At 44.1% G+C, this 24044-nt stretch overlaps 1 long non-coding RNA gene across 1 annotated transcript in view; it reads right to left on the bottom strand.

Annotated features, from left to right (window-relative positions):
• The window catches only part of LOC108448450, a 37613-nt gene extending 13569 nt beyond the window's left edge, over positions 1–24044 (bottom strand). The window contains exons 1-2 of the long non-coding RNA XR_001864331.1: positions 23991–24044; positions 23779–23873 (exon numbers count right to left, since the gene is read on the bottom strand). This is a non-coding gene — a long non-coding RNA (uncharacterized LOC108448450). The remainder of the gene's footprint in view (positions 1–23778; positions 23874–23990) is intronic.

The following is a 24044-nucleotide window of genomic DNA, read 5'->3' as shown; positions in this document are numbered from 1 at the left end:
CCCTGCGCGGCGGCTGCAAACCCCGAGCTGGCGACAGCGGCTGGCGCGGGCACCTGCTGCACGTGTGGGGATTGCGGCATCCCGACATTCCCTGATGATGGCATCCGCTGCTCCTTTCTCAGTCCCTGTGTGAGCAGTGACAATATGATCCTCAAGCCTCCAGTGCCTGAGCATTCATTCCTCACCCAGTTACTAAAACGGTGCTTTCTTTGAGTGTTAACTTCTCATTTCAGTTTTATTTCCACACCACTGCAGAAACTAATTATGAAGTTATTTAGAGGTTTGGTATTGCTCAGAAGCAAAACAGCATAAAATGTCTGAGCAGGAAAAACTGAAATATTAGGCAGGATAGCTCTTCATTGTACCTGACTATGAGAGCGATTGCGAGGGGACATCCTCCACTAGACCAGGTTACTCCAAGTCCTGTCCAAATTGGCCTTGGACACTTCCGGGGATGGGGAGGACAGATTTCATGCCAAAAGATGTTTTAAACGCAAGCTTTGTGCATCTGTGAGCTTATGCATCAGAGTGTCCAGCAGTTTTTAGAGCAAGTCCATAAGGGAGCAGAAGGAGCTGTGCTAGACCTGGATGACACTGCTGGGGCTCTGAAGGATCAGAGGTGGGGGTTTAGATGTAAGAGAATTAATTTATAAAAACACAACGATGCACGCCAAGGTCAGATGTTGCATATATTTGGGCAAATATTAAGCACAAACAAGTTTAAAAAAATTTCCTTATGAAATTTGTGACCTAAGAAAGAAATCTCAGGACGAAATAAATCCTTTTCTTTTAAAAATTGCGAACTCCAGCACAATGCAAACCAGCTTGGAAAGCACCAGACAGCTATTTTACATCACTGGTGAATACTGTTACGAATTAACAGCTCATTAAGAAAAAAACCTTTGCAAACCATGAATCTAAAAAGAAAGTCAGAGAAACTGTCATCTGCAATCTCCAGTGTGTGAATAAATCTAAAATCCATCAAGGGACAGAGTTCTTCCGAGAGCCAAACAAACAGGTGTCCCCTGGCCTCCCGACCCCAACATCAACAGCGCAATAAAACTCTTCCCAGTTCAGGACCAAACCATTTGGTACCAGTACATGGGATAATACCTGCTCCTTAAAACACGGAAACATGGATAACAAATGCCTCTAAAGTCCCAGAAGAAACAGAGACGTGCACTGTGAAGTATCCCCCCAGGAATCCTGTAAATCATACCCAAATTTCACTTGTCCTGGAACAGGTTTTAAAATCTGTTTGTGGTTTCTCCAACATATTTTAAACTGTATCTGGTCAGTTCAGAAATGAAAGAGTCCTTCAAACTCCAGTGGAAAGATCTCTGTACGTGTTATTTTAAAATAGCCTTAAACTGCAGACAAATTTGCTCTGCAAACTCAATTATTTTCATGGTTTTAAAACATTTACCCTTTTTTATCACATTTGATTGATTTGTACAGTAAAGTGCCATTACTTCATCCATTCATTGCTCTGTGTCAGATTTGTTCACGTTGGCACCCAAAGGGCAGTGCTACGCTCGTCCTGTGTTATTCTCTGTTCTCTGAGCTCCAGCATTCCCAGTGCAGCTGGGAACCTTTGGGCACTCAAATCATCTTGGGGCAGCTGAAAGCAGCATGAGCTTCTCCTGTTGGCTTCAATGAGCCTGGTCTTATCTCAGCACCAGGGGTATAAAACTTCTGGTCACGCAGATGGTGACCCACATTTAATTTCTGGGACTACCTTTCCATCCATCCATGGATTCCTCCGCACTTGAAATGTAAGATCAGCTTGGAAAGCTGTCCCAAGATAACCTTCAGTGTCACTTCCAAAAGGCCCTCTCTGATTGAGGGTGAGAGCCCAGCCCCGCTCTGGGGTCACATCTTTGTAACTCGCTGGGTTCACCTGGCACTGCAGCACAGGTCAGCCAGAGGAGGATTTTTACCAGCACAGGTTTACGTGCAGTTTATTAACATGAAACCCTTTCTCCACAGTCACTTCTCCCAGCTCCTCGTGGTTTATCCCATCACTACCCTAACACAACGTTCACAAGCAGATACGATAAACACCAAATAATAAAACACAGAAGCCAATGTTGTGACATGCACAGGAGGTAGCAAAATTAGAGCTGGAAGTGTCACTCCAGCCCTGCATCACACCACGCGTGACACGGGATGCCACCGCCACACAAAGCATGGGAGATTGAAGAGAAGAACAGATAGGAGTATACAAAAAGGCAGAAATATCAAAAAAAATTTTTATTCTATTTTTCTGACAGCTCCTCACATTTATTTTCTGTACTTCAGTTCACCACTGAAGAAATCCCTGTTCAATTAATGATGATGGACTAAAACATCATAAAAACTCGAGCTGGTAGGACTGAGTTGTTCAAGAAAAAGGAAATTATTAGAGGTCGTGTTTATTCAGAAACAAAAGTGCCTTGTTAATTCACAGGACTCAAGATAATGTGATGATTTGATCTGACACTTTGCTTATACAGGCTACCAGAATTTTCTGTATTATTTCCAGTTTAAAGCTCAATAGTTGCACTTGAACTGCAGGTTTAGAAAATCATCCACTCTCGATGTTAAAATATCCACCATAATGGCCATTAAGTTGTTCCAGTGATTAATCACCTTCCCTGATTAACACGTACATTATTTCTAGTCAAATTTTTGTCTACCTTTAATTCAATTCACTAAATCTCATTTTTTTTCTTCTACTCTTAAGAGCTCTCTATTTGTTAATTCTTTTTGCCCGTGTAGGCACTTATTGACCAAGTTCAACCACCTCTTCAGTGCTTTTCTGATAACAGAAGAGGCTTGATTTTTTTTTTTTAATCTGTCACCATAAGATAAATTTTTCACTTATTTAATCACCTTTGTGGATTTTCAGTGCATCTGTTTCAGTGCGTTTTTGCAAGTGTCAGGCCAAGAAATGGACAATAGCACATGAAGGCACCAGAGGAGCTGCAGGGACTCCCAAGATTAACTAAAAGGAAATTATCAGCATACAAAAGCCTTTCAGCAATTATTTTTAATTTTTCAAAAGAACTGTGTACTTTTAAAGTGCATTTCAACAAAAGGCAGTATCGTTTGTTTTATATAAACAGACAACTTTGAAATGCATTCTCTTTAAAAATTATACCACTTCTTCACATCTTAATTAATGCCAAAACTTGATTTTCTTCCTTAGCAGTGTATTAGAAAACTGCTATTAATGTAATTTAATTTTTGTAAGGAGCAGCATTTGTTTTCTATTTAAAAAAAAATAGGTGGTTGTGAAATGTTGGTCTGTCAACATCGCTTAGAACATTCCCATTCCATGCCTCTACGTAATAAATTAAATCAGAGTTTTAATTGTGCCCATGCTTTGTGGTTCCTGGCAGTACAAAAAGATATTCTGTGAATTCACGTCCCAAAAAGTCCTACTGAGTGATTAATTACTGGTCTGGAAGATATAAATATGCTTTTCAGGGAAGTCAGTATGGACTGCTGGAAGCTTTGGTCTTATATATGGCTGTAGGTGTCTCTTGCCCAGCAGACATCACCCTAATTCAAACAAGATCCCAGTTCCAATATTTACTGGCAGTACAAACCCCTTCCCTGCCCGCTTGCCCTATTTAATTAATACAAGGTCTGTAGATTTGAAAGTGAGGAACATGAGATATGTTTATTCATATTTTAGATTTCTCTGAGTTTTCCTCAGCCTGGAAGAAGCCACCAGCATAATGTCTTCAGTCCTGCACATTCTGGACAGCAGAGCTCCTCCAGAATATGTTCTAATCAGCATGGGAGTAAAGCCCAGCCCAGCTGTCAGTCCCAACCCCATGGATTACTTTCTTCCCCATGACTCAGGGTTGTCACAGCTGGTGGCTTTGCTCTCCCCTCAAACTCTTTCTCTGCTCCAAATCAATTCTTGGGGCAGCTGGTGGTATTTGCAGTCTGCTCCCAGTGTGTCATACGATAAACACACAAGGAGAGGAGCTTTATTTTCCTTCCCACTGGAGCACCATCAATATTAAAACCAAAACCATCCCACCTGCACATCTGGAGCAAGTCAGAGCCACCCCAGCCAGGCGATGGGGTTCAGCTGGAGCTTCCATCACCCCAGGGGAACATCTCCCAGCAGGGTGAGGAGCAGCAGGCAGGAGATCAGTCAGCAAAAGGAAAACTGATCAAAACCAGCAGCGATTTGAAAGGACCTGGAACCAGTAATGCAATAGTGAACTTCTCACAGTCGGGCCACCAACACAAGCCAAAGCAACCCAAGTGGAGATTACTGCCTAATGGCCTGGCAGAGGCAGCTGAGGGATCACAGTCCAGCTCCTTGCCGCAAAGAACACCATTTATGTCACCACAAGCAAGAACATGACAAACAAAGACAAACAAAGACTAACTTCATCCTTCCTCTTTGAAAAGGTCTGTCCGTAGTCAAGGAACAGAGTGAAATGTGAAAGAGAAATGTGTTCCTGTTTGGGGGATACAAGACAAGAGTTTTGCAATCCTCTGAGCACCAAAATTCACTGAAATCACCGGGGCCATTGTGATTGCTCATTAACAATACACATCTTCCAGCTGACATTTTTCATTTGGACCTTGTGAAAACCACAAATCAAACATACATAAGAAGGTAGCCAACTTCAACCGAGGAAAGGTCTTTAAAAAACAAGAAAGAAAATAAACCTTTGATAAAATAATTGCTTCTACTGTTATTTTTTTTGCTATTGCTTCAAAAACAATTTCTCTTTCTTTCTTGTTCATCTATCTGGTGTCCTGCTGGTGTGCAGATGAAAGGTCCCGTCTCTTTAAAATTTCATGCAGGGCTCTTCAGAACATCTCAGTTTTAAATGCCCATGGCAAAGACAACAAAATGTACCAGTAAATGGGAAGCGGATGAAACCCCTGTTTATCCACTCCATAAAGGTAGAGTGTGCAACAGGGTCTGTTTCCACACCCACGTAGACTGGCAAGAACCATCCATAAAATCACTAAACCACATCACTTACATTCAGCCAGTACTGACCCCAACTCAGCACTCCAAAAACTACCTGGGACTTAGCAAACCCAGGTGGGTACAATTCTATCACCTGATAGGAAAGTTTTTTTCTCCTTCTACCCTTCCAGTACCTGAAGGAGCCTACAAGAAAGATGGAGACTATTTACAAGGAATGACAGGACAGCAGAGAATGGCTTCACTCCGCCAGAAGGCCGGGGTAGATGGGACATTAGGAAAAAATCTTTACTGTGAGGGTGGGCAGGCCCTGGCACAGGGTTCCTAGAGAAGCTGTGATCACCTGATAGGAAAGTTTTTTTCTCCTTCTACCCTTCCAGTACCTGAAGGAGCCTACAAGAAAGATGGAGACTATTTACAAGGAATGACAGGACAGCAGAGAATGGCTTCACTCTGCCAGAGGGCAGGGTTAGATGGGACATTAGGAAAAAATCTTTACTGTGAGGGTGGGCAGGCCCTGGCACAGGGTTCCTAGAGAAGCTGTGACTGCCCCTGGATCCCTGGAATTGTCCAAGGCCAGGTTGGACGGGACTCGGAGCAGCCTGGGATAGTGGGAGGTGTCCCTGCCCATGGCAGGGGGTAGGATGAGATGGGCTTTAAGGTCCCTTCCCAACCCAAACCATTCTGGGATTTTGTGGTATCACTGACATTTCCTTCAAGTGATTTTGCCACTCACTAAGAGCATGTTTTGACCAAATTCAAGACAACAGATTCTCACGACGTAATTCAAGTTTCTACAGCTCGTGGGCCAGCATGGTAACCACCACCATCTAAGGCTGCAGCGTTCAAGTCTGACAGGTTTGTGTGGGTTTGTAGTACCTTTTTGCATCTAATGAGTCTAAAGTATTTTGCCAGAACAGTCACTGAATTTCCAGCCGGAAGCCACAGCATCTGTTTCCTATATCTCTGCTGTTGCTGCTCTCATTTACAGTGTTCACAACTCTAAGCACTCTTGAGAAGATATTTCTCAGCTCACTGTGGAGTTGAAGCAGACGATTCACATCTGTGGTGCTGAAGCAGCTTGGGAGGGACCAGTAGACTCCCTGCCCAAAAGTGGGAATATGTATAATTAAAAAAAAAACAGAACAAAACACACAAAACCCATCAGAGGAACCAGTTGTCAAACACTGAGACTCTTGAGGAAGAACAGAAATTTATGGACTATTTTTCAGAGAAATGTTCTAATATCTAACAGCAATCTAAATTCCTCTTAGGAATAGGGTAGCATTAGGTCCATAAACTCATTATGAGTGGAATTATGTTTTGTACACTAACAATGAAAAGAACAAAAATTGTATCAAAGTAGGTGAGATGGAAGGTTTGGACCCTCAGGATCCTGACACAGAAAATGCTACCCTGCAGGAGTCACTTGCATTAATCAAAGCACCCTGATAGTGAATCGCACATTGAGAACAAGGGCCAACCACTCAGTGGGACCAGGTGTGCGATGGGGATGGCTCAAAGTGAAGACAATTCAACCACAACACATCTCTGCTGCAGTCTAGAGGTTGGGTTTGGGGAGCACTGTGCATCACCCACAAGGAAAATTTCAGTATCCGAAGGAGCTGCTGATCAACAGCCTCATCCTGGATAACCTTGTGCCAAGGCAGTTCCAAGGAGAAAAATCAAAATCATCAGATGTTCAACAGAGCAGCCTTGTAGATGAAGGATGGTGTCACAGAGTGACACACGAGTGAGTCATGGGCTCCTCAATGTGCAGAAGTGAGTCATGGCTCAGTAAATAGGTTTGCTCTGGCCACATCCCTTTGTCACATAGTGCTAATTACACCAAACCCCTCTAATTGCATCAGCCACTGCAGAGGAAATGATAAAACTCCTTCAGTCAAGCCTGAGCTCCTGCATCCAGAACAACACCACCTCACAGGATTTTGCAGCCAAGTGCTGTGAGGTTATGAACAGGGATATGAAGCATAAACCACTTTCTGTATTACCAAGTAACTACAGAGGTGAAAAAGCCCAGAGAGCCCCAGCTGGGAATGAGCCCATTGTGATTTGCTCCACAGGATTTAATACACCCAAGTCCTGCAGAATCATTCTCAGGAGTCTCTGCCCCAACTGGGGTGGACGCACTTCGCTTTGGGCTTTTAAGGCTGAAAATAACACGGATGATTTTACACGATAATCGGACCAGTGCAATATTTCCACCCAAATGACATCTGTATGGCCATAATGGAAGGTGTAAGTAAAAGGAAATCTCTGTTATTCATCACAGAATGTAATCAAATGAGAAGGATAAACAGTGTTTTCTTTGACAATCATGTCTATGGTACATGACCTGCTGTCACACCAGAACAGCCTTAATACAAAATGAAGAACTCAGGGCTATTTTCTGGAAGTAGAGAAGTAACTTGGGGTTATCTTTTTAGCTTACCCATGCATTATGGACTCAATAGCTCAGTCTTGGTTTTTCATTTGTTACTATTAATTAGACATGGTGTAAGCCAGAGGCAGAAAGCAATCAGAAGAACCAGCAAAGATCAGAGATCCCCTTCCACAGGACCCTGCTCATTGCCCAGCTGGACCCTCACTGCCTCTGACTGCCCAAGAGACACGTCTGGGCGTAAAATTAGTACAAAACCTGTGACAGTCTTGGGCCAGAATCTCACTGGCTGTAAAGCTGCTGTCCTCTCTGTCTAGAAGGGAACCACTACAACCGCTGTGCCTCCAAAGTCCCACACCTGCACTTCTCACCTGCACATCCTAAACCCCTCATAGGGGTCATGGATGGATCACCAGTTATCACCTCTCCCAAAGGTAACACATGAGCTCAGATAGCCTTTAAACACTTAGACTGAGAAAAATAAAGAACCAAAAAAACGCTTCTCTCTTCCTACTCCAGCCCAGCAGCATCCCAGAGGGATGCATGGAGAGAGATGTCAGCCCCAACAGACACCTAGTTTTGGTATTAAGAGTGGACCCCAGTTTGCAGCCCATCATTCCCCAGGGCAGAGAGGGACCATCCCTGGCCTCAGGACATCACATCTGCTGCTGGTTCTGGAAGGGACCATGATAAATTAATATATAATTGATTTATTATATAATTAATTTATATATAATTATATAATTAATTAATTATATAATAAATATATAATTAAAATACCACAAATTCCATCCTGTGACCTTGAGCTGTTCCATGGTTCTGTGGTTCCCAGTCAGACTGTGACACTGGACACCAGGTAGATGAAGTTTTCAGCTTCACAGGCAAAAAAGCTACAGCAATAATTCTGATGAACTTTTTCAAACACATCCTGAATTATCGGCACATTACCTATAGCCCTCTGCCAAGCCTCAATGGTGCTCTGCTGAGGGCAGCTTTCACCAACGCTTCACGAGAGCAGCACAGCCGATGCGCGGGTACCTCCTGCCCTGCTCCGGGGACACCCTGTGCCCAATCCCCGTGCCCAGTCCCTGTGCCCACCAGCCTGGATGGCCCCACGCACAGCATAGCCCACGGACAGCCAAGCCCCAGCACAGGGCTGGCAGGAAGGCAGCAAACCAGCCCACCGGGGCACAACCACCTGACCCAGGAGCATCCTCATTAGAATCCTTGTTAGCCACCCCATGTAATTAGCTCCAGGCACATTTCTGCTCAGCCTTTCTACATCTGTGTTTTCCCCAAAGACTTAACTACCTGGTTTAATGCTCAAACACTAAAACTCAGCTCTCCTTCCATAAAGTATTTTAATCTAAAAATAATTCGAACCATGTTTATTTTTAAGAACTTTCACCCTCCCAAAAATAATGTTTAAAAGAAAGCAACTTTAACCATGAATACAGAGTAAATAATTGCTGTTGCTTTCCTTGCAGATAAATCACTTTTACTCTGATTTTTTTTTTTAACAAAGATCAAAAGTAATATTAATCATGCTGGCCAGGGAGAAAAAGGACATTCCCAGACATTAACTGCCTTCCAAATATGAAAAACATATTAAATATCTCTCTAAAACAAGATGTTTTCCTCATGTTTCCTTTGGGAGAAAGCTGCTGGGCACATTCCTGCATGGGCTAGGCTGGGGGGGCACCTGTGGTGTGCCACCCCTCAGCACACCTGCCCCACACGCCTGGCATCCAGCAGACTCTGGCCCTGGGATGAAGATGCTCTGGTGGCACCAGGCCACCTCACCTTTACACAGGAACTCTGCGCTGGGAGTCATCCTGATTGTGCAAATTGATTTTTCCCAAACTTCTGCAAGAAAGCACACACATGGAAACTCCCAGCCATCTGGCTGCCACCACTGCACACGTGGATCCGACACCACAGACTTTGCATTTACTTAATCATGATCTGTGATTTCTGTTGCCATAGGATCAGAGGCACGAAGGAGACAAACCTCCTTGGGCAGCATAAGGAAATACAATTAGGGTCAGTCCCAAGAAAGACCCAGGAAAGCTGTTTTTCCCTCAGCCCAGGCTGGCCCAGAATGCCAGCACACTCTCAGTAACCCTGAGTCAGCAGGCAGTGGGGCCCACAGTTCCAGCAGCAACCCTTAAGCCCACAGTGTGCGTTTGTTATTAGGACAAAAGAAGGGGGACAATGCCCGGTGGTGGGCATCGCCCACAGAGTGAAGGCCATTAAGAGCACTACTCTTCTCCAGAGGGTTTTATCCTTCCCCTTCCCATCCCCAAAGACTTTTTAATGGTTTAATCAAGAAAATATGGGTGCTTTCTTCCCTTAGCGGGAACTGGGGAACTGCGTGGCCAGTGCAGCCCACTCCGCCCCACGCCGGGACACAGCCGGGGCCTGCCACAGGCACGGCCCGTGGGAGATGCCACTGGCTGCCAGGCCGGCACACGCCCTGCCAGTGCCATCCCATACCACAATGCCCAGCTTCTGGAACGCCCTCTTGCCCTGCTCCTTGGAGCCGACCTGTGTTAGACCACACAGCTCCTGCCAGGTGCCTGCTGCCACACCACACCTCCACAGCGAGGCTGCTCGTGCTCCTGCTCCCAAAAACAGAGCTCTGCCTAAAGGAGATGGATGAGTTTGGTGTCCCAGCAATAAAGGCTTCTCAGCACCATCAGTAACTCCTCTTCCCCTCCATTTCCCTGCTCCCCCCAGCAGCAGGAGGGACACGCAGACAGGAAGGCTGCGGAGCAACGGCCAAATCTCCTGTTGGATTTGCTGCCTGTATTTCTTTGTTACTGAAGTCCCCCTAATTACTTTGAAAGTCTGTGAATTCTGGTCACAGAATGAGGGGTTTCTGTCAAAGCAATTTTCCAGAAAAAGCTGTTTCTCTGGAATAAACTTCTCATATGCTAATCCACCAGTGCCGCAGTCGCCGGCTGGCCCAAAACAAAGGAATAAGGTCTTCCTCCCAGATACCCTGAGGAAGAATTTTATTAGCAGCATACATGTATGATTAGAATAACAGAAAGAAGAGTTTATTTGTGAAAGAATTGACATCAAACCAATACCCAAGTCCTCCGAGGACAGGGTAGATGCCTTTGAGCAAGAAGCTTTAAAAAAAACTACCAAAAAGCACAGAGGTCCCTCACTTTTTCCATCAAGTTTCTTCTCTGTGTCTCACTAGAGTCCTTTTCTTTTAAAGCAATAGTATTTGAACTTGTACCAACTCCTAAAAATTAAGATTTTACATGTTGATCATCCCTCGTAAGAAAAAATTCCCATATATCCAAGTGGGAAACAGCACACAACACAAAGTGATAAAATTTGGCAGAAAGTTAATAACTACGAATCTTTAAAATGCTTCATGTGAAAGAGCTGATGATGCAAAAGCAAATAGAGTGAGCGAGCATCCTGGGATCTGTAAATTAAAGCCGTTCAGTACCTCACATCCAATGTTACAGGTCCTGTTAAAGCAGGAATTGGCTGTCCCTGACTTACCAGCCCTCCCAAGCAGAGCTCTGCTGACACCGTGCCACGCAGCAAAGGTGGGTGCAGAGGCTGCTGTAGCTGAGGGGTCTCACAGCACCAGGGCTGGCAGCCAGGCTCCCTCTGCACCCCTCGTGTCCCAGCCGGTCCTGATGGCACCAATGGAGTTTGGGAGGTGTTTGAGATCACAGCAGGACAACCTGACAACGCCTGGCCTTGGCTGTGGTGAGAGCACAGCCCTGAAGGGACCAGCCCAGTGCCCGGGCTGTTGGAATGTGTGCCCTTGGCTGAATTATAGCACCAAAAAAGGAGCCTACAGAAATTATTGTTTTCTGATTCACTCTTAGATTAATACTCAGAGATATACAGTCTCAAGTTATTTTCCAAACATTAGGAGCAGAAAAAACAAATATTTAATAAATTGATTAAACTTCTGTTGGGCAAAAGTACTTCAGCATACCCTGAGCTGTGGGTGTGTCTGTGCCACCCCCAACACTGCCAGCAGACCTTGTGCAGAATTGCTACAGTAAAAAAAAAAAAAAAAAGAGAAAATATAACTATGTGAGGCTTCTCCTCAACCTGTTTTCCTTTCCTAGGAAGGAGACAGTTATCCCTGCTCCAGCAGGACGGAGATAAGCACACGCAGAATGCCCACAGGCTACAGTTTTTCATTTTCCTCTTGGCCGATCTACAACTAAGCTGCCAAAATAAACCTCGCCTTCTAGTCAGGCTCAAAATGAACCAAACTGAATTTTTATGTCATAAAAGGAAGCAAAAAAATAAGCATGAACAGTTAAAATGCTTAAAATATCAACACTTTTTTCCAGAAGGGAAAATAAATTTATGAAGACAAGCTATTAAGCGCTGATTTCAGACACTAATTACGCAGTCCCCAACACATCCATTGCAGTATCTCAGTCACAGTTGCCTTCCTAAAGTCAAGGAAGTGAGAAAGTTTGGCCTCATGACATCAGGGACCAAATCCAGACTTTTTAGGTCAGAAGAGGACCAAGCACATATTTTGACAGCTACCTCATCTAACTTGTTCTTTGCAGAGCAACAGCTTCATTAAACGACAAGGTTTTTTGAGTGGCATTTTTGTGGCCCAGTGAAAGCTCCAAAAAGAACTTGGAGAGGAATCCAAAGTCCCCCCAGGGTCACCTGAGCAGCCAAGAGCCTCTCAAAGAGCTGGTATTGATATTTTCTGGAGACACTGAAATTTCTCCGAAGGAACCAGACTACTTTCAGTTTTAGACCTAATATGAACTTCAAATGATTAAATGTTTCATTGTGTACTGAAGACCTGAAGGATGAACTTTTCTAAAATGCTGAAAACTCAATAAGCACTATGAAGACATAGACCTGGAGATTACCCCACTGCCCTGCCATGGTGCCATCAGTGCATTTCCCAGGGTTCTGGCCCAGCTCTGCCTCTGGCAGGCCAGAAACCACAAAAAGAGCTCAGCCCAGCCTGTGCAGGCTCCCTCAAACAGCAGCTCACACGTCCTGCGTGGCCAGCTCCAGAGGCCTCCCTGAGCTGCTGCGTCGGGCACTGCCTCCTGCAAGAGATTTCTCTGACCACCTGGCATTAAAAACTTAATTACCTCATGCAAATGACTTGCTCTTCAGAGCTGGGAGGTGCAGTCCCCAGGAGGTAATGCCCATGCTGGCCACTCCAGCAGGATCATGTACCTGTGGAGTGTGACGGTTCCGGTGGTTTTGGCCATGGGATGGAAGGAGAGCACTGAAGATTGCTCCAGCACCCCTCTCACCAGTCACCTTATCTTGGAGCAGCCCAGCATGGTTTTAACTTACCAACACCTAAGGCACCAGGGAAGTTGTACACAGGCAAGAAATTCTCTGGCAGCGGATTATTTTGTAAGGTGTCAAGGAAAAGGAACCCAAGGAGCAGCCAAGATCTCAGAGAACCCTTCAGAGGCTTCCTGCTCCCCTCTCCTGTGCTGACTGTTCCCTGGCTTCACTGACCTGCCAGTCTGAGGCACAAGCACACCAATCCACCATGATGCTGCATAAAACAGTGCAAAAATACCTATTTTAAGGAAAAGCCCATTTTGTGAGTCACGTAGACAAAAGTACAAACGCCAAGTACCTGCTGTGTCAAGCAAAATACATAAAGCATAATCAGAAAAACCCACTGGAAAAATGCAAGTGCCACACAAAGCAATCTGGAAAAGTAACATAAAATGACTGACGGGTTGCTTGTCACTTTTGTACGTATTCTCACCCTTCTTCCACTCACTACACTCATTTCCCTTTTGTAAAAAAATATTCCCCTTATACGGTGTCCTTGATCCTTTCAGAGTATGACACAACATTAATAACAGAGGTAAACAAACTTCCAGACCAAAACAGAGCATGTCATCTATCACACTTGGTTCCTCATGAAGTACAAGCTTTAACTGGAATTTGTGTGGCCAGCAAGACCAAATTATCAAATTAATCCACATTTTGTAAGTTTTTTTCCTTGTTATTCTAATTGAAAAAACAAAAAGAGGAATTATTTCCACAACATATATCTTATGACTACTGCAGATCCAGACCGACGACATGCCAGAAGGTTGGAGAGCACCAGCCTGAGGCAGCAGCCCCACACATGTGGCAAGTGGAAGCACAGCAAGAGTAGCCTCTCTTCTGTTTAAAAACAGGGTAGAACAACCCAGCTGCAAACGAGTGGGCAGACACGCCAAGCAAGCGGCATCGCACACCTGGAGCGCGCGACGGCAGCGTGAGCCGCGTCAGGCACTGGCACACGGTTCTCATGTCCGGCCCCAGCAGGAACACGGTCAGTGCACTCCCCTGAGAGCAAGGCAAGGCTGTTTTTAGTGGGGACAGGCTCACCCAGACATCCAGCTCAAGGTTCCAGCGATGACAGGGCTGATGGCTGACAAGTTACTGCCCAGAGGCACGGACTGTCCATCCCTGCACATGTCCAGAGCAAGGTCTGACCCCGTTACAAACACAGGCGTCGATCCACGACGCGTTACTGAGCTCCATGGGGGACCACGGCCACAGCTGGTGGTTCCTCAAACAGGGGTGCTGAAAGCTTTGAGTCACACAGTCAGGATAATTTTCTATTTAATCTCATGGACATTCCAACTGACCCCTGCTCCTCACATTGCCATAATTAGAAGCGTTTGACATTACACTTTAACAACATTCTTCTTAGTTGGCATTTTTGTGAGCAATTAATAACCTCAACTAAAAATAAAATGTATGTATATATACACTGTGCTATGAAACCCACAATATTTTAAGATAGTGTTTCATCTGAATACTTTCTTGAGGTCATGTGTAGCATCTATCTCTTTATATGGATAACTAGAAGCAAAGAGGAATCTGTCGTGATAACATGCAAATAAGTACGGTGCATTCATACGAGACCAAACACTAGAGTAATAAAAAGGAAGGAAAACTACACAGCAGGACAGATATTTCCAGCATTAATGTAGCATTTTCACCTGCTGTGCAGACACAAATTCTGTGTACATGAATTAACACTTGTTCTTATTTGTTTTCTCCCCTTCTTTATAGACTAGAAGCCCTATGTGCGCCTTTACTTTCAACTAATATTAAGAAGCATCCATGGCTGCAAAGATTATTTTCATTTATTCATGTGAAAAATGGGGTTGTTGTGTACACTTCCTGAGGGAAAAAAAATGTGAAAAGTTATGCCAAAAACTAAGAAGAAATGTCTCTTAGACTCTCATCATTTTATCACCAAGATACCTTTAAAAAAAATGACTCTTACATCCGAGCAATAGTCACCCTATTGCCAATAATAAGGGCTAAATCAATTTAATCACAGAGCTTCTGTACTTTCTGGTTGAGCAAAGCTCAGCAGGAGCTCCTGGGCTTCATGGAGGTAGAGACTGTCCTCTGATTTCTTATCTTAATGTTTTACATTAACATTCTTTTAATATTAACAGGAGCCTGAAAACAGCCCTGCATGTGCAACTCAATCATGTGCTTATTTCCATCAGCATTCCTCTGGCAACCAGTTCCTTGTAGATAAGATTTCTAAAATAATTAATATTTTCATGAAGCCAGCTATGTTTTAACGTCAGAGACATGCAAGGAGATGGCTCTGAGGGAAAAAAAAAAAAGTCATTACCTAAACAAGTAATTTTTACTGAATTCCTGAGGGGCTCCAGCACACGGAATTCCCTCAGCTGGGCTGTACATTTGCTATCAGAATACACGTGCATTGTACCTCACTCAGCTTGACTCATAAAACCTGAGTGTGCTAAGTCTCTGGTGATAGAACAGTCCTGATTGCTTTTGTTCTGCTAATTAGCAGGGAACAAACCCTTGGAATAAGTTTTTCCCAGTGAGTGCGCTAGGGCACACACAGTGCAGTAATAGCACCACAAGAAACTTGTGTAACAGAGAATTCTGGCTTCCTGCTTTCTTAAGCCTGACACAAAGCTGGAATAATTAGGGTGATAAAGTCGAAGCAGCCCGAGTAAATTCAGCTAAATCTGGTATCACCACAGTTGGGACACTTATTTGCATGTTTAAATTACTCAAGTGACTAATTTTATAATTTCCTTTTCAACTGCTGAATCCCTTACATCTCAAACGAGTCCCCTGGGAGGCAGAGGCACAGTGCACGGTGTGTTAAACTTACAAACTTGTTATACTGCACCAGATTAGCATAATATTGCATACGTTATTCCTTATTTAATAAAAATTTAATTGTGCATATAATTTGATAATTCAATACCAGTAATTTGTTATACAAAATCTAGAATGCACTCATTTGGTTTCTTCCTTGGAAAAAAGTTACCTGTGAGTTCTCTGTGACTAAACATTCTCACTAGAACTCCCAATTTTGCCATATTTTACCTGCAGCCTTCCTAAACAGGACACAGCTCACACCCAGGGAAATCAAAGCCTTTCACTGGCACTCAGAAGTCCTTAAATCCAGCCCCCTGGGCTTTATGTGGAAGATGCAGAACACTGAGGCTGCAGCTCTTAGTTAATGATGTTCTGATGGTACTCCTTGGGCACATCTTCCACGCAAAGCCAGGGAATGACCACGGAACGTGACCAGAACAAACAGCATTCTGTGCCCATTGGAGGCGAAGTTCTCCACACACTCTGATGCCATGTGAAGATTTCAATCACAGACTGCAAACAGCCACTGAAAACATCTTGAAAAGCATTTGGAAAATCCCGTAGTTACATCATTCCCAATTACCATCCCTGGGAAACCAGCCTTTCCACTGGTTTGTTGACATGCAGTTTGGTTTTCCATGTCCTGGGGGAAAATGGTGGTCTTGGGAACCTCCTAATGAAAGTAAAACTCACTCAACAGGATCACAGGAATGACAAATTTGTTCTCTTCTGTAGAAATTAGCAGAAAATATTTGTCTCATGTGTTCTACTGACATGTTATTTCTTCCCTGTTTTCTAGTTTGGCTCTCTGGAGCTCATCCAAAGCTTCTGACACAAAAAGTACAACTGGCAGCAGTTCTCCAACCCCTAGGGCAGCCCTGGGGATTTAACACCCATCCACCCTCCCAACTGGGTGCCAGCTGAGTCCCAGCAATGTATTTTAATTGAGAGCAATTACTCCACTAATAGAGGAATGCCAGAGAATGCATTTTTCCATTGAAAAAAAATTCCTAATAAACAGCCACCATCACACAGGTGTTAAAACCATTAACCCCCACAGCTGAGAGAGATGAAAGCAAACTTTTGGAGAAGGCAGTTTTTGCAGAGCTGCGTTAACGTCCTCCCACAAAGGTCAGTGCAGCTCAGCCCGGAACCTCCCGGAGCCTGCTGAGAAACCCTTCACATCTGCCCAGCCTGGGTGCAATCTCAGTGTAACACACAGGTCACCTTCCTAAGCTTCTCTACCTTCTCTACATTTAAATTAATTGTATCATTTTATTTATGTTTCCAACTTACTGTGGTGTATTAGCATATTAAAATTAACTCTGCTGGCTGTAATCACTTTACCTTAACAAAACAACTTACCAAGGCAAATTTGATAAAATTATAGTACCCCCTTGTGGTGTTACCTTCATGCCCCAATAGAACATCTTTCAATATTATATTTTTTTAAAATCCTTTTCTATCAAGCTCAGTGGAGAACTAACTAGCCTTTTCTAGGATCCATCAGGAGCAAAGGGAAGCAAAGGGACTATCACTGGAATCCAAGAATGGATGAGCTAGAACACCACTTTTCCATGAGCCAAGGGAGTAATCTGTACTAAAAACTGACTCATTTTACATCAACAAACACAGCCTATGACACTTTGATATGAAAACATCACTTGGGCAATTGCCTCCCTGATATAAAAAAAACCAGTAAAGAATGATTTCCATTAAAAACCACCAAGCTCAACACCCAGAACACAATCAGCCCAATCAGCTTACCAGTTAAAAAGAAATTTGAGAGTTCACCAGTGATTATACCCCAAAGAATCACCCCCCCCAAACTGTACACACAAACCTCAGAGGCACCTCCTTATAGATCCTGAATATCCCGTACCATTGCACCACGGGTTCCAGCACTATGAAAACTCCTGTGCGACAGGTTTAGTACCCAGGAGTTCAGGTGCCCTCCAGAACCTGAAAATATGGGAACGTGGGAGCATCCAAGAGCCTGCTCAGTGGAATTTCACAATCAGGGAACCTTGCAGGGACAGCCTGGACACAATTCACAGCTATTTTGAACTCATCATCTACCAAGCTCAACCTGTGACCTTCCATCACGACGTTAAAAAGTTACTGTCTCCTGTTCATGACAAATGGAGCTTTGCAGACACAACGTTCCCAATATTTGGCTGCAGTCTAAGAATGGAAAAGAGAGAAAGTCTGGCAGAAATACACCTAAGGAGATTTTATTCAGGGAAGAGAGGACCTCCTGCTTCACACACACAAGCCATTAAGAATTTTACAACCAAATCATATGGAGCTGCATGTACAGAACGTGTTCCTTCTCCCTTCCAGCAGCCCTGCCTGATAAAGGAGCCTGGCTCCAGGCTGGATGTGTTTCCTTCTGCTTCAGGACTCAACTCTGCCTTTCTTTTTCCTACTGCCTTTCTGAAATTCCATGGAAAGCCATTGTTGTTAAACAGCAGTAAGTGTTACTCTCCCAGCAGTGTACACTAACAATAATTCAGCCCTGTGTCAAGGGAGGCTGTGAGTTCCTAGCTGAATTTATTTGAAAAATAAAGTTTGTTCTTTTTCTCCGAGATCTTTCCTTAAGCCAGCATGGAACTCTTGTAAAAGAAAAGTGCCTCTAAGTACCAACTACCCAAGGAACAGCCTTTTTATTTTATTTTTTTATTCGTTGCTCACCATGACAACATAATAAATGAGCCCTGAGAGACTTGCAGTGCTTAACTATTTAAAATTGTGTATTTTATCTTTCACTGTAGGCTTCCAGACATAACATCCATGATCTATTTTTCAAACCCTCTTCAGTGTCTCTGAGTGAAAGGCGCCAATTTTCACCTGCAATACGCAATGATCAGAAGCACACCTTGAGCAGGGACTCTGGTAACACTTTACAGAACTACTCTTACAGTATTTTTGTGATCTATTAATAATTACTCGCTCCTGTAAAAGAAAGGCAACAAGGCAACAGTTTCACCATCTGCTTTTTCCATTTTTGTTTGGAATTCTGCTGGACGGCTCTGTATTCTTTCATACATGACTAATAGGAAAGATACAAGACTAATAGGAAACACAACTGCAACTTCACTTAGGGTTGGTTTCAGTTAACAGATGGGCTTTAAACTATCCAACATAAAAGCATTCATTTCAGAAAAACTGACCCCAAAACTGCTTCATAAAATGAAGTATTTCCATTTTTTTTTCCCCTCAAAGCTTTAGGATCTCTCATGACACTACAGTATAAGAGGCCCCTGGGTTAAAAAAAAAAATAGCGCACACACACTTACAATTTCTGACCTTAAATATCAGAGACTAAAGGTTTTGCAATAAAAGTATCAGCAGTAACACACACAGCTCTACAAAAAGCCTCCAAGACCACAGCTTTCCTTGCTAAATTTCAAGAGTCAACATAAAATTACAGCAAAGAGATCTCCAAAATCCCGTTTTTTGGTCAAGCGAAGCTCTGGTTTTCCACCAGCCATACAGCAGCTGTGGTGAGACTTGGGGCTGTTGCAGCAGTGCTTCCCTCTGGATAAGTAACTCCTACGAGGCAGTCACGGATGGACACTGTCCAGAACCGCTCAGTCACAAGGACTGGGGGGCAACAGCACAAGTCCTACTTCCAAACCCCTGGATGTAAAGCACAGCAAGTGGAAAACTGCTCATCCCACACACACCCGGGACAGCTGAAGAGCATTTACCCAGATCAAGATCCCTGGATGTGCCCGAGGCCAGGCTGGAAAGGGCTTGGAGCAACCTGCGGTAGTGGACGGTGTCCCTGCCCAGTGTGGTGGCAACTTCAATCCGAACCCGGCTAAACAGCGGAGCTTTCCCGGCCTCCCGTTTCCACAGGCTCTGGCTCCAGCCCAACCCACACCACAGCATTGGCAGCAGCTTCACGCGGGTTTACATTTACTTGTAAAGATGTTCAAAATTATACTGAAAAGTATTTTTTTGCAACTTGTTTCTCCTACTTCTGTCCCAAAGGTGCCAGGGCACCCGCCCCGGCCGCTGAGAGCGAGGGGGCTTCCCAGAACTTCCAGGCAGAGCCCATAGGTGGCGGCGTTTTCGTATGGAAAAACCAGAATTCCCTTTATTTTAACAGTCACGGCACAGTCCGATTCTGAGCCCGCAGGTGACGGGCAAAGACACCGATTCTCCCCATCAGCTCCTCTCCCCAGCCGCGGCTGGGCAGTGCCCACACAAGCAGCAGCATTTCCCTCTGGACAAGAAGCCAAACTTTCGTCCCCGCTGCTGTTAAGGAGCAGCATCCCAGAAGTCACCAAAGCACAAGTTTAGAAACAGAGGAAGCAAGTGAAGCTTTCCAAATTGCACTGTACCCCATGAAAATGGCTCTTCGTTTTGAATATTTTTATTACTTCCTAACCAGAATTCTCTGAGTTTTGCAGAGAGGTATAGAATCACTCAAAAAAATAAAAAAAGAACACCACACCAAACAAAACTCCCCAAACCCTGTAGTTTAAAAAAAATGCTGTTAAAATTTCATACAAGAATTAACAATGGAGAAAAGTTAGCGAATAAGACCAAGTAGAAAGTAAGTTCCTGTGTTTCCAGCAGTGGTTTTGCCAGATGCATCATCACATCTGCATGTGAGCAATTTTTCATTATTTATAAATGCGTTACAGGAACACGGCCAAGCTACAAACCAAGGAGTCCAACACACATTAAAAAAAAAAAAAATACCAGGGAATGTGTCTTGGTTATAGAACAAAAGAATTCATTTTATCACTTGGCTTTAGCACTGGAGAAAATGGCTCCTGGTGCGCTGAACCCCGTGATGAATGTGCCCCCTCCAGATCTTTATTGCCCCTGTAAATCACCGCACTGACAGCACTTAATAAGAAAGCTTTGGAGTGGGTTTGAAGTTTTGCTTTGTACAAATAAAATCTCATATTAAAGAATTTGCTAGTCCTCAAGGTGTGGAAAAATAAGTATGACTAGAACCTGTTGTGCTTGCCTTTTTTAACTGTTTGTTTCCACTATTTTTTTAAAATCATTTTTTAGCAAAGGGACCAGAATAACATAAGGAAAATTATCTGTATTAAAATAAAAAATTAGAGTTAGGACTTAGTTATTAAACCCCCATATTTCTGATGTTTTATACCCTGTGATGTCTGGACAGGGCAACAAAATCAGAGGCATAGAATATAAAACATTAAATATCTTCCATGGTGTGATACGACATGCTGACAATACTCCTGGTTTTTAACTACAGAAAGCGAGGATTCGATGTCCACAGTTATCGGTCAAAATTCCACTCTCTGAGAGAGGGCAGGATTATCTGAGTCACCTGCTACCCCCCAGGTGGGAACAAAAGGGTTTAAATCCCTTGGCAGCAACTGCAACAATATTCACAGATGTGGTCAGTAATGACTTCTACATATACATATATACACACATATACACACAGAGCTTTGGTCAAGCACCCTATAGGAAAACAGAGAAATAAACTACCACAACACAAATACTTAAAGTTCATATCAGAAAGCGAATAGACTCGTTTATACATACAGATTTAATTGTTTGCTTTAGAGATGACATTCTAGAACAGATATTTGAGGGGGAAAATGGCTATTTGGAAGCGTTCAGAAGCAAAGTGCAGCTTGGCTCAGGCCATCATGTACTGATAGACAGTGTCAGCACATCACTGAACTACACTTTAACCAAAATAAATCACAATTCATGTGGTGGTGGCTTTCTGTTCTGCTTCCATGGCTTGCATTATCCTTGCTCAATTCCAGGCAGCATCATTCCTTCTAAACCAGTTTATGACACACCCTGGCCGAGGAAATCTTAACAGGAAACTACAGTTATTTGGACAAAGCTAAATGTATTTATAGGGAAATAAATGTATTTCCTGTTCAAACTGGGAGCACAAAGGTATTATGTGACAGACTATCAACAGGTCTGGAGGAAGTCCAGCTTCTCCTGATGGATTAAACACATTTGAGAAGGTACCTCAAGAAAATACACGCTAGTGGGCATGGTCTGGAAGAGTAGGAAAAATAAAGGAAGGTTTTTCCCTAAAAACAAACCCAACCAGTATTAAAGCATCACATCAGTAAGAGTCCTTTAGGAGTAGGATCCAAAGTATCAGGTATCAATATTTCCCAGCTGCATGGATCTTTCCATGCATCTTTTTCTACCTCTCATCACTGGAAAGAACATCTGCAAAGGTACCAGAAAGAGTAACCTGGCACTTGGGGCGAGTGTGCGACCCCAAACCGAGCAAAAGGAAGAGGATCGGGGCAAAAGGGGGAGAATCAGGGCACACGTGGATTTGGAAGGAAGTTCCAGGTTCATCATGTTCACCCCCAGGGACCCCCTGAGCTGGACACAGACCCAGCACAGCCCCCTCCCCTTCCATGGACGTTCCCCTGCTGCCCACTCCCCCTACAGCTCACCGGGGCAACAGCTAGAGCCTCCTTTAACATTTATAATCATTACTTTGATTTTTAAACTACTTTATGATGGTTTAGTCTTACTTTCCAAACCAGAAACCATTCTTACACCTCTGAGAACTTTTGTGTGTAACTTTTGGGGGTTGTGTGTGGGTTGGATTGGGTTTTTCTCAACAAAATAAAAGCCCAACAAATACTGCAGGAATCACCTGTTCCATTTAAAGAGCAGATCCCAGGTCCCTTCCTCCTTCCATCCCCACTCCAGGTGAGGTGCCAGTGCTCAGGGACAGTCCCAGCTCAGCACTCCAGAGCAGGATCCCCTCTCAGTGAGGATGTTTGCCACTCCACAGCTCAACCACCTCATTAGCTGCTTTTTATTGAGCACCAACACTCATTACTTCTCAATTCTCTGATTAAGCACCACACTGCCGGCATCCCCAGCCTGCATCTGCCACCTGATTAGCTCAATAATTCTGATAATCGCAGACCCAGAGAGCTGGGAAGGGAAGGAACTGCAATCCCTGGGAGCTGGCTCGATTTACCCCTTTGTATACAACATCAATACCCCAAACTCCCAGCAACACTGTCCAGAGAATCCAACTTCAAACGCGCCAAGTTCGAGAATAATTTCAATAAAAAGCCACAGCAGGTCATTAAAATGCCCCTTAATTGTGTCTGCATCGCACTCCGTGCTGCTCCCACCCCGTCTGGCACCCTCCAGAGGTTTAAAGCTGCTCGGGGAGCTGGAGGAGCCCCGGCAGCCCCGCCGTGGCTCTGTCACAGCCGGGGACAGTGGCAAAGGCCAGCACAGCCCCCTGGCCCTCTGCCCCCAGTCCATCTCCCCGCTGTCCCCCGTCACTGCCTGACATGATTTAACAACTGTAATTCCTTATTTAACGATGTCAAAGGTTTTTAGGAAATTGACTGTATTTCACCAACGATATATTTCTTCTCGATGACAGAGTGGTTAAAATGATTTTTAAACCAAGACAGCAAAATAAAGCAGTAATAAAATCAATAAAAGGTGCTTAAAACATTCCTTCTATTAGGTAATGGCATTTAAAATATCCGTAGCTTGTAATGGCACTTAGGATATGCCCGAAAATCAATGAGCTAAATTACTTATTGAACTAGTTAATTTGAACATTGAGTTTTATATGTATATTGATAAAACAAGCGACAAAAACCCTGGGTGTGTTCGAATTCCACGGTCAGATATCTCCCTCTGCCGGGAAAAAAACTCTTAAAACTCCACCAGAGACTTTTTTTTCCCCCCCTTTTTTTTTTTTTTTTGAAGCAGGAACACTAAAGGATGTAACAACTGAAAACTCCACCAGAGGTCTCAGACTCTGCAGGGTTTGTAAATTATTGTTGGTTTTGCCAAAATCTTTGAAGTTTTACGATGCCGAATAGCAACACAAAACCTTCAATTGCACCCAAAATACCATTTGGTATTTTGAAATAGCAAAATATTGCCACTATATCCAGAAATATACAAAACCATGTGGGAAAAGTGTAGAAAATAAGCGGATACCGTAGTGCTTTAAAAACTGTGAGATCACCCTCAACAACTTTGGTATTTTTCATGTTAGTAACTCCTCCATGTAGACTCTGAAGTAATAGCCTCAGGTAATACTTTTGTTTTGCTAGAAATAAAGTGGGAAAGACAAGTTCTGTGTCAGCTTCTGCTCCTGAGGCGCAAAAACCCTTCTCCAAAGCCTCACCTGAGCCCGCTTCTCTTTCACACGGTGCAAAAACCTCTACAAAATCTGAGAGGCTGAAGGGCATTGGCTTTACCTGACACGGTCCCTGGGAAGAAACCAAACACTAATAAAGATTTCTACCTATTTTCGTGGACTTTTATCGCTGCGGTAGCGGAATCCCTGCCGTCCCCGGAGGCTCTTTCCCGGGCCGGGTCGCAGGGACAGCCCCGGCGCACCTGTGAGGGGGAAGATTAAACCCGGTGTTGGCACTTCCACTCCGTCCCAGGGCTTCCCTGCGCTCCCACCCCAGGCGGGACGGCAGGGCCGGGAGTGCGGCCCGAGGGATTCCTCACTCTGGGAGAGGGCACGGAGATCCCGGACCCGCGGAAAGGCGAACGCAGCCTCAT

This window comes from Corvus brachyrhynchos, unplaced genomic scaffold (assembly GCF_000691975.1).
Source record: "Corvus brachyrhynchos isolate BGI_N302 unplaced genomic scaffold, ASM69197v1 scaffold365, whole genome shotgun sequence".
In the NCBI taxonomy this organism is placed as follows: domain Eukaryota; kingdom Metazoa; phylum Chordata; class Aves; order Passeriformes; family Corvidae; genus Corvus; species Corvus brachyrhynchos.
The sequence above is the reverse complement of the archived record's forward strand: the minus strand, read 5'-3'. Positions and strand labels throughout refer to the sequence as shown.